Below are 12,155 nucleotides of genomic sequence, written 5' to 3'. Positions count from 1 at the left end.
GGAAGGACCTAAGGCTCACTGAAACAAACTTGTGGAAATAGCATTGTGGTTTCCTACAATTCTAAAACATGCACAGATGGCATAAGAGAAATCAGTCTCCAGCTTCTACGCTTTCATTAAGAAGGAAAAAAACACATAGTAAAAGTTTTGGTCAAATAGGAGTTAAGTATTTATTATCTGATAATGGTTTTAGTTTATTTTCCTACAACAATTATTTGGGGAAGGAGTGTTTTCAGGGAGGAAAAACTGACACACTTACAAGGCTCTGAAATTGGACAGAATGTTTATGAACACTTCCTATAGGATTTTTCTACCAGTAAGCTCCTAGCACCTGAATTTTCACACACTGCACCATGAACTCTCTCAAAATGACCGCCAACTTCTACAATCCAACAGCTTTTCAATCTACCCTAGTCAGTTCCGTCAGCATAAGGTACAGTGGGGAAGACTCAAGTGAGGATTGAAACAGCAGTGTAATCCCAGAGGAAGGAGCAGCTTAAAAATCAGGATTTCCGTGGAAATATCAACACAAGAAATGAGATACAGACCTGAATTTTCTCTATTTTTGTGGTGTTTAACGTTTCTATTAAAGTGATTAACAATTTTTGTGGTGGATTTAATTAAGAAGAAAGAAGCGCAAAAATTCCACAGCCATCTGCCAAGCACCTATTAACCAAAACCTTTAAAAAGTAGCTTTGATTCTCCTCAGGCAAGTCTTCTGGCCTAGGAGACAGATAACAGTAAAACCAACCTGGATAAGGCTGACTAAGGAGGATGTAAAAGCCAAAATAAAGAAAAATACACAATCAGTGGCTTGATGTTACATATGGCTATAATGTAGAAATACTGTAAATGGCAATTCAGTGTCAATATTGTCAACTGAGTAGAAACTTGTGAAAACTGGCAAGGCCTAAACCACGAGGATAAATATACATCATGTTCAAAGTCTATCAGCTTGGGTTTTAAACTATTCCATGTCTGGTAGAGCAGGGGTTCCCAGGCCCTGGTCTGTGGACCGGTACCGGTCCTGTTAGGAACCAGGCCGCCCAGCAGGGGGTGAGTGACAGGTAAGTGAGCAAAGCTTCATCTGCCGCTCCCCATTGCTCGCATTACCGCCTGAACCATCATCCTTCCCTACCCCCCATCAGTGGAAAAATTGTCTTCCACAAAACCAGTCTCTGGTGTCAAAAATGCTGTGGACCCCTGTGGTAGAGTATACCCTAAAAAAAATGCACAGCTAAAACATATGAGATAGAAAGTACCCAAAATCCTTACTGGAACCACAAGACTTATTGAACAAGGGCCATTCCATTTAAGTATTCTTTTCATCTTAAAACCCTGTTCTCTAGCAATAAGTTAAAGACAGCTCCACTTGCATTAAGCTACATAACAGCCCATATGCCAATGTGAGGCTGCTATTCCAATACAAGCACAGCTAGCCTGACTTTCCACTAGTGGAATTTTAGCAAAAATGTCAAAGAGGCGATCAAAGACAGCACAGGTCATGGGTTTTTCCCTAGGAAGGTCATCCCTCCCTTACCCTCCCCCACCCAACACTCAACTCATGGTAAAAAATAAAGACTGCAGTAGTAACATCAGCATGCCCTGCCAGTCCACCTGGGGGCCTTAATTGTTGCCTTCTCCCCCGTCATGGTCTTGCTGATCACTTGTCTAGAGCAAGAGGTTGCAGAGGGGCTGCATGATGAGTGTGGAGTCCCCGTAGGAGTCCTGTTGAGAGCGTCTAGAGCTCGGTGATGGTGTCATCGAGAGCAGTCTTGGCCAAGTGGCAGGATTGCTCTGGGGCACTCTGGATTTCATAGTAGAAAATGGAGTAGTTAAGGGCCAAGCCTAATTTAATGGGGTGAGTGGGCTGCATGTTCTCCTTGCTGATCTCATGGGCATTGCTATAGGCTTTCTCAGATGACTCCACAATGGTCGCCCTATTCTCTCCAGTGGTGAATTCGGCCAGGTAGCAGTAATAGTCCCCTTTCATCTTCAGGTAAAACACTTTGCTCTCACACTAGGTCTCACTGAAATTCTTGATCAGGTAGTTATCCAGCAGGCTCAGCACATCCTGACATACCACCTCCAACTCCTCCTTTTTTTCCCGGTAAGCATGGACAATCTCTATCTTTTTCTCATTACCATTTACAGACGTCTTCTGCTTAGTGCTAATAATGACTGTCCAGGAAGAATGGTGTGCCTCAACTGAAGCAGAATCTGGTCTTTGTACCCCAACACCAAATTAAATCTTGGAGACCGAGTTTTGAGTGAAGTAGAGAAGAATAGCTTTATTACTTTGCCAAAGGGGGCCACAGTGGGCTAATGCCCTCAAAACTGTGTGTCCTGGCCTGAAGGACATAGTGAGGAGTTTTATAATAATGGTTTAAAGAGGGCGTGATCATCTCTTGGACATTCTTCTGACTGGTTGGTTGTGAGGTAAGTAGGAATCAGCATCATCAACCTTCTGGTTCCAACCAGTCTGGGGTCTCTGTGCTTGTGGGCAGCATACCATTAACTTCTCCCACCTGGTGGGGGTTTCAGTATCTGCAAAACAGCTCTAAGATATTGTGATGTGTGTCCCTTGATGGGGAGCCAAGACCCTGCCCCAAGGCTGCACTACTGTTTCTTTTGACTGTTCCTCCCTTGTCTCTGGATCCCCCTCCCTTCCCTAATTAGCAACTTGTTTGAACCTGCCCATTGGAACTCAGTGTAGGTCATGGAGGCTGAATGAAGCCTATTTCTTGTAATCAAAGAAATAGGGGACACAGAAAGGCTTTTGTGCCCAGGAGGCCCACAGTTGATACAAGAGTATCAACTCTTCAGGGAGAAACTGGGAGTTAGGGGTTCTCTCCAGATTGTATGGCACTGTGCTGCAGATGGGGTTTATGGCACAAGTATCATCTTGTTCTGGAGTCTCTCAGTTTTCCACTCTAGAACTTTTGGACTTATTTTTGCTCTTTCCTCTTAGAGTTACATCTTTTAATCAATGCAACAAGCATCTTGACTGTAATCTCATTGAGAATAAGTGGATGTTGCTTCAAGTTTTCACTTGCTAATTTTAGCCCTTTGAATTCCAGCGAAGAGGAAAGGAAATGCCATTCAGCATACAGATCAGAAGTCAAAATTAGGAAGCTCACCAACAGAGAAAGCAAAGGAGAATTGTCATTCTTCCATTATGAAAATGAAATACCTCTTGCTTTTACCCATGTTCATACCACATCTATAAAAATGTAACAAAGAGTGTGGTACAATGGAAAGTGAGAGATGGAGATGAAAGGTTCTAGGTTCTAGGTTCTAGCCTGGGCTTTGCCACTCATGGAACTATTTGGAACACTATTCTCTAAGTCTTGGTTTCATTATCTGTAAAATTAGAGTGTTAAACCAGTTTTTATATTATAAGATTCTATCTGAAACCATTATTAATATTATATGATATATTTCTATTGCTGGTATTTTTTAAATTAGTTTTGATGTAAATGGTTAAGTAGGGTGATTACAACCCCTTATCATGAGAATATTAGTGAGCTTCATTTTTAGAAAGAGTCATATCTAATTATTTATTTTAATTTTTTATTTTATAACTTCATATTTCTATAAATAATATATAGTTTCCTTAGAGATCAGAAAGATGAAGGAGGCCCAGAAATTGGAAAATAACGTGCAAATAACATGTAAGGGAACAAACTTTGCCATTTAGTCTTCTTTTTTTCTCTCATAAAAAAATTAGTTTGGGCCTCTATGCTGCCACCATCCCCTCAGCCACTTGCTTCATGGGTTGGGCCCACTGGCACAGGGACTCCAGCTGCACTGCAGCTGCCCTCCGAGCCCTTTAGTCTGCCCGGGTCTTCTGGCCCGGCCCAACCCAGCCCATGAAAATGGTGGACCACGAGCAACTAGTGCAGAAAGCCAGGCTGGCAGAGTGCTATGACAACATGGCCATGGCAGAGCTGAATGAGCCACTGTCCAATGAAGAAAGAAACCTCCTCTCAGTGGCCCACAAGAATGGAGTTGTGAAACCGAGAAGGTAGGTAGGGAAAGGAGGGGATCCAGAGACAAGGGAGGAACAGTCAAAAGAAACAATAGGGCTTCCCTGGTGGCGCAGTGGTTGGGAGTCCGCCTGCCTATGTGGGGGACACGGGTTCGTGCCCCGGGCGGGGAGGATCCTACATGCTGCGGAGCGGCTGGGCCATGGCCACTGAGCCTGTGCGTCCGGAGCCTGTGCTCCGCGATGGGAGAGGCCACGGCAGTGGAAGGCCCGCGTACTGCAAGGAAAAAAGAAAAAAAAGAAACAATAGTGCAGCCTTGGGGCAGGGTCTTGGCTCCCCACCAAGGGACATACTTAACAGTATCTTAGAGCTGTTTTGCAGATACTGAAATCCCCACAAGGTGGGAGAAGTTAATGGTATGCTGCCCACAAGCACAGAGACCCCAGACTTGTTGGAACCAGAAGGTTGATGATGCTGATTCCTACTTACCTCACAACCAACCAGCCAGAAGAATGTCCATGAACTGATCACTCTCTCTTGACCCATTACTATAAAACTTCTCACTACCCTCTCAAGGGGGAACACACAGTTTTGAGGGCATTAGCCCGCTCTGGCCCCCTTTGCCTGGCAAAGCAATAAAGCTATTTTTTTTTCTACTTCAACCAAAACTCTGTCTCTGAGGTTTAATTCAGTGTCAGAGTACAGAGGCCAGATTCATTTTCAGAGTGGTTTGGACTGAACATCTAGCACCCCAACTTTTAAGGTTCCCACTTGCAGGGTGGACACCCCAAAAACCAAGCTCTGAAAGACAATGGTGCTTATGTTCATGAACTTGACTATAGAAAACAAAGAAGCTGTTCTTAAAGCGAGCATGAGCACTTAATGCAGCAATTTCCCCGGGACTCAGCACAGAGGGAGCAGACAGAAACACCCATCTCCCAGCCTTTCCCTGAAAGGAGTTTGACCGCATACTTTACAACCTGCTGCCTAAGGATCCAGTTTTCTAATGAGCATACATCCAGGTGCTGACTGCAATCCTCCCCTGGAGCCTGGAAGAACCAGTGGACACTTTCCCATCTTCTCCCTCTGGCTCATTCCAACAATAAAACCAAGCCATCAGTATCTCCCTGGAAGGAGCTTGTCCACACATCTAGCACCCCACCTACTATGGCTTCCACCTGAGGGACAGGCCTGCAAATCACCTAGCTCTGATAGCTAACGGGGCTTGCATTCACAAGTCCCACTGGACTATAAAATTTTTTTTTTAAATTGAAATATGTGACATATAACATTATATTAGTTTCACTTGTACAACTTAATAATTTGATATTTGTATATGTTGTGAAATGATCACCACAAATCTAGTTAACATCCATCACCACATGTAGCTACAAATATTTTTTCCTGCAATGAGAACTTTTAAGATCTACTCTCTTGGAATTCCCTGGTGGTGAAGTGTCTAAGAATCTGCCTGCCAATGCAGGGGACACGGGTTCGAGCCCTAGTCTGGGAAGATCCCACATGCTGTGGAGCAACTAAGCCCATGTGCCACAACTACTGACCCTGTGCTCTAGAGCCCACGAGCCACAACTACTGAGTCTGCGTGCCACAACTACTGAAGCCCACGCACCTAGAGCCGTGCTCTGCAACAAGAGAAGGCACCACAATGAGAAGCCCGCACACCACAACGAAGAGTAGCCCCCGCTCGCTGCAACTAGAGAAAGCCTGTGCACAGCAACAAAGACCCAACATAGCCAAAAATAAATAAATAAAATAAATAAATTTATATATAAAAAAATCTACTCTCTTAGCAACTTTCAAATATACACTACAGTATTATTAACTATAGTCACCATGTTGTATATTACATCCCCAAAACTTATTTATTTTACAGTTGGACGTTTGTACCTTTTAACTACCTTCACATATTTCACTAACTACCACCCCCTGCCTCTGGTAATAACCAATCTGGTTTCAGTACCTATGAGGGTTTGTTTTTTTTTCAGATCCTTTATATAATTGAGATTGTACAGTATTTGTCTTTCTCTGCTGACTTATTTCACTTAGCATATTACCCTCAAGTTTCATCCATATTGTGGCAAATGGCAGGGTTTTCTTATGTATTTTATGGCTGAACAATATCCTGATATATATCTGACAATTTCATTATCCATTCATCTATCTATGTGCACTTAAGTTGCTTACAAGTCTTGGCTGTTGTAAATAATGCTGCAATGAGCAGGGGGTACAGGTATGTTTTTCATTTAGTGTTTTCATTTCTTTCAGATAAATACCCAGAAGTGGAATGGCTAGATCATATGGTAGTACTATTTTTAATTTCTGAGGAACCTCCATACTGTTTTCCATAGTGGCTGCCCCAGTTTACATTCCCATCCACAGTGAACAGGGTTGCCTTATCTCCACATCGTCACCAAAACTTGTTATTTCTTGCCTTTTTGATAATACCTATTGTAACAGGTGTGAGATGATATCTCATAGTGGTTTTGATTTGCATTTCCCTGATGATTAGTGATGTTGCACACCTTTTCCTGTTGTCCATTTGTATGTCTTCTTTGGAAAAATGTCTATTCAGATCCTCTGCTCATTTTTGCATCAGGTTATTTGTTTGGCATTTGGTTGTATGAGTTTTTTATATATTGTGGATATTAACTCTTCAGATATATGATTTAAAAATATATTCTCCCATTCCATAAGCTGCCTTTTCACTTTATTGATGATTTCCTTTGCTGTGCAGTTTTTAGTTTGATGTAATCCCACTTGTTTATTTTTGCTTTTGTTGACTTTGCTTTTGGTGTCAAATCCAAAAAATCATCAAGGTGCTTATTGCCTATGTTTTCTTCTAGAAGCTTTACTGTTTCTAGAAGTTTGAACATAAACTTGTTCAAGTCTTTATCCATTTTGATTTCCATTTTGAGTTAATTTTTGTTTATGGTATAAGATAGGGGTCCAGTTTCATTCTTTCACCTGTGGCTGTCCAGTTTTCCCAACACCATTTATTGAAGAGACTGTATATTCCTTTCCCCCATTGTGTATTATTGGATTCTTTGTCATAAATTAATTGATAATATATGTACGGGTTTATTTGTGGGCTCTCTCTTTTGTTTGAATGATCTATGTGTCTGTTTTTATGCCAATACAATACTGTTTTGATTACTGTAGCTTAGTAATATGATTTAAAACCAGGGAGTGTGATACTTCCAGCTTTGTTCTTTCTCAAGTTTGCCTTGGCTATTTAGGGTCTTCCATGGTTCCATACAAAGTTTTGACTTGCTCATTCTATTTGTGAGAAAAATGCCATTGGAATCTTAAAAGAATTGCATTGAATCTATAAATTGCTTTGGGCAGTATGGACATTTTAACAATGTTAATCCTTCCAATCTATGAGAATGGAATACCTTTCCATTTATTTATGCCATCCTCAATGTTTTCATCAATGTCTTATAATGTCCAATGTGCAGGTCTTTCACCACCTTGGTTAAAGTTATTCCTACATATTTTGTTCTTTTTGATGCAACTGTAAGTGGGATTGCTTTCTTAATTTCTCTTTCTGATAGTTGGTTATTAGTGTATAGAAACACTACCAGTATTTGTATACTGATTTTGTATCCTGCAACTTTACTGAATTTGTTGTTAGTTCTAACAGCTTTTGGGTGGACTCTTTAGGATTTTCTATATATAACATCATGTCATCTGCAAATAGAGAGAGCTTTACTTCTTTCTTTCTGATGTGGATCACTTTTATTTCTTTTTCTTGCCTAGTTTCTCTGACTAGGACTGCCAATACTTCATTAAATAAAAGTGGTGAGAGTTGATATCCTTGTCTTGTTCTTGATCTTAGAGAAAAAAGTTTCAGCTTTTCGCCATTAAGTATGATGTTAGCCGTGGGCTTGCCATATATATGCCCTTTATTATAATAGGAAACATTCCATCTATACCCAGTTTGTTGAGAGTTTCTATCATGAGTGGATATTGAATTTTATTCTAAAACATATTTATTAACACTAGTATATTTCAATAATTTGTGTGAATCATGCCTGAAAAATTACCCCTGAGCTGCTTCTGCCAGGGGGTTGACTCACAGTGTCACACAGAACATGCCCTGATGTTCTACAGTGGGGAGGTGTGTCTTCAGCCTAGACACCAAGGAGGAAGTATTTCTTTCCCCCTGAAAGGAATTCAAACACCCCTCTTATTTCCACAGCAAACAGAACTCCAATCACAGCAGGAAAAACAAATGCAGCTGGTAAAAGAAGAACAGAAATTAGTGAGACCCAGAGCTGCAGTCTGGGGCCAACAATTCCCTAAGGAGACAGCAAGCTTTTGGCAGATACTGCCGAGCAATAAATATTTCCTTAGAAATAAGTTGATAAAGATTGAGTGGTTGACTAGAACTGCCTTAATGAGGTCCTTGAAGCAAGAAAGAGAGACCTCAATGCAAGAAGCTTGCTGGGCACAAAGAAGACAACCCAAACTGGAAGAGAATTTTCTCTGAGGAAATAGAGATAATCATTTATTAAAAATTATCATTGTGCTACCAAGTCCAAGCTCGCTCTGCTCACCGCATGACAGGCCAATAAATTGGGAGAGGAAGTGTTGAGGCAAGGAATAGTGACTTTATTTGGAAAGCTGGGTGTCCAAGAAGATGGTGGACTAGGGTCCCAGAGTACCATCTTATTGGGGTCTGGATGCCAGTTTCTTTTACAGAACAGAGAGGTGGAGGAGGTGAGTAAGTAAAGTAAAAAAGGCCATTAGTCTTGCAAAATATCTCCTGGCTTGGCCAGCATCAAGGGATGGGGTGTGTTAATTTCTTCTTTTCTGCAGCTGTTCACAGGTGGGCAGAACGCCTCCTTTGAGCTGAACAAAGGCACTTTAGTTTAACATTTGGGCAGAGGGTCAGTGTTCTGTGAGGCAGGCCATTATGTATGCTTACAGCTATAGACAGCATCCTTTTAATGATTATAATAACAAAAGCAATGAAAAGCAAAGGTTAAAGTAAAAGAAACAGATTCAACATGGAGTTGGATTTTGCTCTTCCCCGTTACAATTGCTCTTATGAAGACCCGCTATGGCTTATTCTGGAGAAACTGGGATTTGTAAATTCTTTATAGTTGCTTAGTAGGGATAATAATCTTAGGATATTGAGTCAATGTGCTTTCATTCTTGGGAATCCCTGCTTCCACATTAAAGTAGGTTGAGCTGTCTGGGATGCAGACTCAGGAAAGAGGTTTGAAGGTTATAATGTTTATTAAGAAGAGTCCATGGGATGGCTCTGAGGGTGGGAGCAGCAGGAAGCAGAGTTGAGCAGTCTCTGCAGTTAGATTGACCCTCTAGCATTGTGCCAAGTAGGGTTGAGGTGGCCTGGCCTTTATACTCCTATATCGATCAATCATTGGATGTGAGCATGACCTTGGGTGTGTCTCCATCTCTGAGCCGGTCCTAGAGGGGTTACAGCTGAAAGCTGTGTGCCCACCATACTCCCAGAGGCTGGGGTCCAAGTCCTCCCATGCATCCTGGTGCCAACTCCACATGCTGCCTCGGGTTCCTGTTGCAGAGGCTGCCCATCCCCTGCCTTTAGTGCCCAGACCTCCACTGTGGGCAGTCCTCCCACAGTTAGAATTGATATAACTGCCAGCTTTTCGTTGAACCACTGAAAGCAGCTTTGCTCACAAGAGAGACCAGTTGAAAATGCCCCCCCACTCCCATCTTCCAGCAGATTTTAATTACTGACTCTTGGGAGTGAAGAAATGCCCCAACTTCTTGGCCTCTCAGTGATATCATTTTGATGTGTGTGTTTTACACAGTTCCTCGAGTTTCCATGTGAGATTAAGCTCCCATCACCCACTACAACTGTCTTAATAATTCACCCTTTATTGGCCATCTCCCTTTCCCATTCTCAGTCCCCCACTCCTCTGCCAGTGTTCCCAGCCCCTCCCAAGTAAACTACTTGCACCCAAATCCTTGTCTAAGCATCTGCTTTGGTGAGAATCCAAACTAAAGAGTTTCCCATAGTAAAAAAAAAAAAAAAAAAAAAAAAAAAAAAAAATGCTTGGTAGACTCATAGACTCAGAGGACGTTATTTCTTTCATTAAGTCTGATCTGTGGAGATTAGTGCAGCCTAGGAGCAAGAGGATATAATATAAGGAAAACCTACTATTTGGTGCAATGAAATATCAAAGGAAAGGGTGGAGGGGAATGTTGAAGACACAAGTCCTCATCTTCCCCTTCTCAAGGTAGAAGTCTATAGCATGGGGGACATATGGACATATCCAGGTACTGTTGGAGAAATATAATTAAAAGCTAAATCTCTCCCAACCCAGAAAACCTCTCCACAAAGGTATAAGAGAAATAAAACAATTTTACTATTGAATAAGCATTAAACCAGAATCGGGTGTGTATGTATCACTGATGATCTGTGAAGAGATTGCAAAGATGGAAAGACATCGTTTTATAGAGCCATTTCATATAGCCAAGCAGATACCACTCATCCCATGCACGGTCTCAAGATAAACAATAATTACTCCTCTACTCCTCCTGACATCACCACTGGTCCCACATAGATCATCCTAGATTCACCTGGTAACTGAACCTGTTCATTAGTCATCTGTGTTAGCTAATTGGCTTTATTCAAAGGAAAAAAATCAACTTCTCACATCTTCATGACAGGAGGTAGTTTCGGAGTGAGGTGCCAGCCAAAGTTAGGCTCCCACCCTCTCACAGAAGTTCAGAGATGGGGCACTTAAGAAAGACATTCCTGGGTCATAAAGCTGACAAGAGGCTTATTTAGCTTTTAAAGAGATTTACATATGTTTCAAAGAGGCAGAGAAAGAATTTGAAAATTACAAGTTTTCTAAACTAAATGCTCTAAGAAAAATGAGCTCTCTTCCTTATTTTCAGCAGAGAAATTAAGCGTCTTATTTTATTTAAATTTGCCCTTACTGTATGTGGGAACCCCAACACCTGAGGGATCTTCCTGGCAGGGGAGAGTCACAGGTTTTTCTAGGTGATACTCCAGTGAACAAGGGGAGAAATTGTGGGAGACAGAGGGGACAAGGGAGTAGATCAAGCTGCCCCTTGTCAACTGCTGCAGGACTTTGGCTTTTACGGTGAGTAAGGTGAAAATTCATTAGGGTTTTCACCAGAGAAGGGATGGGGTCTGACTTCGATTTTCGAGTCACTTATAAAATTGGTAGGTACTGACTGAGCAACTCTTTATTCTCAGAACTCCTGTGGGTGCTAAAGGAGACACAGAATAAACAAAGCTTCATCTTGAGGTTGTCTGCTATGCCAATGAGGAGACAATGGGGAAAAACAGCCACTAAATAGGACGAGTTCATACAGATTTAACTGCCCAAAGGACAGCAGTCAGTGTACAGAAAAGTCTAGAAGAAAAGAAAGCAGAGTGAAGAGAAGATGATGAAGACTGGAAGAGTCACAGGAAGCATCCAGGAGAAGATGGGATTTGAGCTGTACGTTGAAGGATGCTAATAGTGGGGTGACAGAGATGCAAGCAGCATAAATTAGAGGTTGGGGTCACCTTGAATAGAGGCTGTTTGGAGTAGGTTGAGAAAAATTAACAAATTAAGATCATAGAGATGCAGTGGAGACCAGGTGTTACTGATAAGGAAGTATAATGAACAGACCTTCAAGGAACTGACTAGTAGAAATGGACCCATTCTCTGCTCTGATCTCCTTACTTCTAGTGGAATACAATAGCCATGCATTTGCATGATGGCCTTCTTGTTACTTCTTGCCAATTAGTTAGGTTTAACAAAATTATGACAATTACTTTTAGTTATAACAATTACTTTTCATTACTCTGCCATTCCTTCCTTACCCCATCTCGCTCTCTATCCTTAGATAAAATCTCACCCCCATTAATGGGTGAAATTTAAATAACTTGGGACCTTTAAGCAAAATGAAGTTTTGCTGGCAGGATGAGGGCTTCAAAAGAGACAAGAAGAGAAATTGAGATGGTTAATTTTATGTGTCAGATTGACTGGGCTACAGGGTGTCAGATATGTGGTTAAACATTATTCTGGGTGTTGCTGTGAGGGTTTTGGGGGTGAGAATGATATTTTAATGGGTAGATTGAGTAAAGCAGGTTGCCCTCCCTCCTGTGGGTGGGTCTCATCCAATCCAAGCTGA

The 12,155-nt window shown here is 41.7% G+C and overlaps 1 pseudogene across 1 annotated transcript; it reads right to left on the bottom strand.

Annotated features, from left to right (window-relative positions):
• Positions 1-1,626: 1,626 nt before the first annotated feature.
• On the bottom strand, positions 1,627-11,849 carry LOC309823211 (14-3-3 protein gamma-like; annotated as a pseudogene). Its single transcript has 2 exons — positions 11,845-11,849; positions 1,627-2,225 (listed from the first exon to the last, which is right to left on the bottom strand). The product of its transcript is annotated as a 14-3-3 protein gamma-like (transcript).
• Between the last annotated feature and the right edge of the window lie 306 nt (positions 11,850-12,155).

This window comes from Grampus griseus (assembly GCF_964374135.1).
Source record: "Grampus griseus genome assembly, chromosome: 5".
In the NCBI taxonomy this organism is placed as follows: domain Eukaryota; kingdom Metazoa; phylum Chordata; class Mammalia; order Artiodactyla; family Delphinidae; genus Grampus; species Grampus griseus.
This window is presented reverse-complemented; position numbering and strand designations above follow the sequence as displayed.